This window comes from Juglans regia, chromosome 1 (assembly GCF_001411555.2).
Source record: "Juglans regia cultivar Chandler chromosome 1, Walnut 2.0, whole genome shotgun sequence".
NCBI lineage: Eukaryota > Viridiplantae > Streptophyta > Magnoliopsida > Fagales > Juglandaceae > Juglans > Juglans regia.
In genome coordinates, this window is record NC_049901.1 from 31855451 (window position 1) to 31861450 (window position 6000).

Consider the following 6000-nt stretch of genomic DNA (forward strand, 5'->3'; position numbering starts at 1 on the left):
CAACTCCCATAAGCTCTTCTGAGCTATTCAATCTGCTTCTCACCTTCGAAAGCCGAGTATCACTTACCTCCATACAACATGGCCTCCCCCCAACTCCATCTGCAAATCTTAACACCTCTTTCTCACCTCAAAATGAATATCGTGGAAGCCGCAACACTTATCGTGGTAGTGGCCGAAACAATTATCGGGGTGGCCGTAACCATGGAGGTCGCACCACTATATCTTCTCCCCTCTCTACTTCACAAACCAACAAACCCACATGCCAAGTCTGCAATAAAATCGGCCACGTAGCACTTCAATGCTACCGCAGATTTGACCAGGCATATCAATTTGAGCCATCTCGATCTCTTCCGGCAAACTACACCAGCTCACCACAACTCTCCGACAGACATTGGTATCTCAACTCAGCCACAACAAATCACATAACCTCAAACCTTCACAACCTCAACATTTTAGGTGAACCATATCTTGGGTCTGAACAAATTCAAGTTGGAAAAGGTGCTGCTCTCCCGATCTCACACATTGGTGACTTTAAAATCTCTTCCTCAAACTCTGTTTTCTCACTTCACAAATTACTGTGTTCCTCAAATCACCAAAAATTTAATTTCTATACAAAAATTCTGTCATGACAACTCTGTTTTTGTTGAATTTCATGAATCTAATTTTCTTGTGAAGGACAAACAGACGGGAAAGTTACTTCTCCAGGGCCCAACCCATAATGGTTTATACATGTTTCCTCCAGCTTCCTCATTACCTGCTCCTACTGCTTTCATTGGAGAACGCACTACTCTTGCACAATGGCACTATCGGCTAGGACATCCCAATCTTCAGCTTGTCTCTCGCACAAAATGCTTGCCTTTTGTTCCCTCTCAACACAAGTTTTTTTGTTCAAATTGTCCTCTAATACACAGTCCTTGAGACCTTTGCATTTAATTTTTGTGGATGTTTGGGGTCCATCCCCTCATATATCAAGGAACGATTTTCAACATTACATTTCCTTTGTGGATGATTTTAGCCGCGTTACTTGGTTCTATCTCTTAGCTTCAAAGGGTGATGCCACATTCATTTTCATCATTTTTCAAAAATAAGTTGAGCGCCTCTTCAACACTAAAATAAAAAATATTCAAAGTGATTGGGGAGGGGAGTTTCGACCCCTGACCCGTGTGCTCCAATATCAAGGAATATCCCATCGTCTCTCATGCCCCCACACTCACCAACAAAATGATGTAGTTGAACGTAAACACCGTCACATAGTTGAAACAGGCCTTGCCCTTTTAGCAACGACCTCTCTCCCATATAAATTTTGGGCCGATGATTTTCAAACCGCAACCCATCTCATCAATTTTCTCCCCTCTCCATCTCTCAAAAACAAATCTCCCCATCTACTTCTCTACAAAAAAGAACCTGATTATTCTTTTCTCAAGGTTTTTGGCTCTAAATGCTGGCCCAATCTTAGGCCCTACAATAATCATAAAATCAATTTTCGTTCCTTATCTTGGCTTTTTCTTGGTTATAGCCCCATTCACAAATGGTACAAATGCCTTCACGTTGAATCTGACAAACAATACATTTCACGTGATGTCATCAATGAAACTTCCTTCCCATATGAAAAACTCAAGAAAACACCCACTACGTTTTCCCAACCCAACTATACTCTGCTTCCGATTTTACATATCAGCCCATCCATAACCAACACAATGATAGGCCCAACAACCTTATGCCCGAACCCATCGTCTCCTATCATATCCCAACAAATCTCTTCAAGCCCAACTTCTACGCCAAACACATATTCTTCTTCACCCTCCCCCCCCTCGTCAACATCTCATCCCACGCCCATAGAAAACCCTCGTCTTCTCATCCCAACTCCTCCAACCAGCCAGCCTCCCTCATCCTCAAACAATAATCAATCTATACCACCACCTCGATCACCCATTGTAACCCGATCCAAAACAAACTCCTCCCGTCCCAAACATTTTCGAGATGGCCAAATTCCATACCCCCCACCACGACAAGCCCTAACTTCATCTCTTGAAATTCCAAAGGAACCAAGCTCTTTTACCATGGTATCTCAGTTCTCTGAATGGCAAAACGCCATGACCACCGAATTTCAAGCTCTCATTCAAAACTAAACTTGGATATTGGTTCCCCCTCCCCCTTTTTCTAACATTGTTGGCTACAGGTAGATTTTTCGGACTAATAATCATTCAGATGGCACCATTGAACGTCGCAAGGTGAGACTCGTCGCCAAGGGTTTTCATCAACAAGAGGGAATCGACTATTCTGAGACTTTCAGCCCCATCGTTAAACCCACCACCATTCGGTTAGTGATTTCCCTTGTTGTTTCCCATAGTTGGCCTCTTAGACAACTAGATATTTCTAATGCCATTCTCCATGGTGAATTAAGCGAAACTATCTACATGTCCCAACCTGTTGGTTTTGTTCACCCCGACCACCCACACTATGTCTGTCGCTTGCAAAAGGCCATTTATGGCCTTAAGCAAGCACCTCGTGCATGGTTTGCAAAACTGAGCTCCAAACTCTGTGAATATGGTTTCATCCCATCCAAATCCGACCCCTCTCTTTTCGTCTACTCTTATCAGTCGGTTCTCATTTATGTGCTTGTTTATGTGGATGACATTATTGTTACCAGTTCTCATGATACACAAATTGAACTACTGATCAAATTTCTTGCCTCTGTTTTTCCAACAAAAGACCTAGGTAAATTGTCCTACTTTCTTGGATTGGAAGTATCTTATTTATCCAATGGCATTCACCTGTCCCAACGGGAATACATCCATGATCTCGCGTTTACTCTTCTTTACAGGCTAATGAATTCTTGAACCCAGAGGACACATTGTCGTAGAGTTCCACAGTAACAAGCTCAAATGGCAACTACAAAAAAATATAAAAAAGAAGGCGAAAGGCAAGAAGGAAGGTGCAGTGAGCACTATATGAGCATAGTGGACCCTGGTCTTTTCACTACACACCTCATAGCGTACTTGCAGTTGCATGTTGATGTAGATACAGGGAGACCGAGTCTTAGATACACGGAAATCTCGCTCTCTTTAAGGAGATTTAAGCCCTCTGCGGTATGCTAAGTTTCAATTGAACTGGTGCAGCAGACCTCCTTTTGACTTGTCTCCTCCAGCATACAATAACCCAATTGATCTTCGTATAACTCGAATCAATTATACACAAGTTATTGAGCCCAAGCTCCTCTAAAAATAACACCATTCTTTTGTCTGAAAAATTTTCAATAATCTCTAAACACTATCTTTTTTTCCCTCACTGTAAAACTTCTCACTATAGACAAAAAACCTCAACTTTTTCCTCGTTGTTTTGTACACCCCAATAGGCTATCTCTTAAATCCATTTTTAAAAAAAAAAAAAAAAATTATACGTTAATTGTTTTTGAGATCCCATGTGCAAATCTCCTACTCCTAGATTTTAGAAAACTGAAAAAAAAAATGATATAAACGGCTAGCTTTGATTTTTTCCTCTTCCATTAAAACCAACTTTGAATATTTTTAACATGTGCACTTTGAAAGATCTAGTTTAAAACTTCCTTAACAAAAATCTAAGGAATGCAACAATTATATTAAAAAAAATCTTACTAACAAATACAATCTATTAAAAAATACCAACAAAATCAACGGGTATTGGTAGATTTGTTGAGTACTTACTACGTTGAGGAGCATTCAAGAAAATGGGAATAATGGACCAGCTAAGAGCAACCCCATCACCCTCCTAGGGATTCATGGTTGAGACCTCATAGCTACTGTAATGCTCTTGGTAAGAGGGGAACTTGGCAAACATAGTGTCAACCATGATGGATTTCCTAGTGTTGAAAGGATCATCAACATATAACACGATATAGTCTCATTGTATCATCTAAAGATGAAACTCTAGACCGAAGGGGGAGTAGGCGAGGTTAGAGGGGAATAGGTGCTCGCCCGAGAACGTTACATGAAGGCCCTAAAGGCCTCGTAGGTGAGGTGAAGATGTTGGTGAATGGTAACTTAACTCCTCTTCTAGAAATTATTGACCACACAGTTGAGGTAACAATTGGTAAGACCTAAGAAAAGGAGAGCCCATACATGTGCTAGAACTGATCTGCTAATGCTCCAAAAGCTTTAGAGAAGACAACCAAAATTGGCATTACATCCCGCATGGGCAAAAGGAAGAGTTAGTCCAAGGGCGGTGGGAGATCGAGATGTGTTTACCTGAACTATGAACGCATGATAGGGATAGATCCAGAATTATTGAGCATTGTGTTTTCATTTATCTGTCAGCAAAATGAGTAAGCAGAAAAGGTGCAACTTTTTAATAGAAAAACACCATGCCATAGCCGAAGAACTGAACAAACCTTTGAAGTCAATATTCATAAGGGAAGTACATGACTACCTAGCTAGACTATCTCTCCAATGTGGTTTTGGTGAAGAATTAAATATGTGCGTAGATTTTACTAACCTGAATAAAACCTATTCATAAGACAGCTTCCCTCTATATACGGTGAATTGATATGATTGTGGATTCAACGTGTAACGTTCCGTACCCGAGGGTCCGAAGAGTTAACTCATATTACCTGATAATTAACTCCAACACTACTAATATACTTCCAAAAGTTCTAAATCAAATGTAAATATTTCAAATTTAATTAACTACATAAACTCATATATCAAATCCTCAATACAGTAACTCCAAAAAAATATCAACTTCTCTACATGTCATTAAACTCACATTTCAACAATATAATTAACAAAAATCACCATTACTCTTCGTAAACTTTCTATTCTTAATCCACTATTCTTAAGTCATCTCACCCAATGCTTCATAGTCTTGATCATCAGCTGAAAAATCTAAAATCATCTGAAAATATTGTGAAGATAAAGGGGTGAGTTATCAACAACTCAGTAAATAGAGAACATATATTAGTATGCAAATATGAGCATTTACATATTTCAGAATGCAGAACAAAACATTTTTTATTTTCAAAATTCAGAATCAAAATATGTTATCAAAAATATCAGAGCGAAAGTTCAAAAATATTCTTATTCAAAATTTCCTTGGCACAACATAACTGAAACATCATATCATAACAGAATTCTATATTTAACCTCTGTGGTAAGGTTGTGCAAACCCCAGCGGCCAACCGAGCAGAAACAGAATGTGAATCTTTCCTTTATCATTCTCAGAGCCCCGAGTGTGCACATAAGAAAGACCACGCAGAAAACCACTTTGTTTCCAAAGTGGGTACACCAGAAACAGAAAAGTTGGTACCAACCCAAACAGAGGCCACAGTTTTACACCCGTGGTAAGGTTAAAACAGAACAGAAACATAATGTCATACCAGAGGTTTCAGAAATCACATCATATTACGTCAGAGTAGAGAACATTTTCAAAACTAAAAAGAATTAGATCACAAAAATATAATTTATGCACAATTTTTCATATTCTCTCTCTTTTGCATAGTTCAGAAATAAAATGACAAAACTTTACTCATGTCTACACCAGTCATGACATAAAGTACCTTATTCTTATACATCATTTCATGAGTCATGCTAAACAAATAACTGAGGTCATTTCAAATTTCTTTTCATAACAAAACATGCATATTTTTCCAAAAGTCAACCTCAGCCTATTTTATTTATTTTCATGCAAAGTCTAGCATAGAGACCACACTTACCTGGACTTCTTAGTTTTTCAAAAATTTCATCAACACTGCCGAACAAATATTAATCATCACCTATAAAATAATCACATAAATTTTCATAAATTTCTAATCCATCACTTATTTCGATATTTAAGTCTAAACTTCTAAAATAACTTATTTTTAATTCCTCAAAACCTAAAATTCTCATAATTCCCAAAATACCATCATTTCCCAAAACCATCAATATCCACTTAATCGAATTCGTATCAAATAAGAATTTAATCGAGCAAGTATTAAGATAATTACAGAACCCAATAAAATGTAATATTTAAATTATCTAAAATACC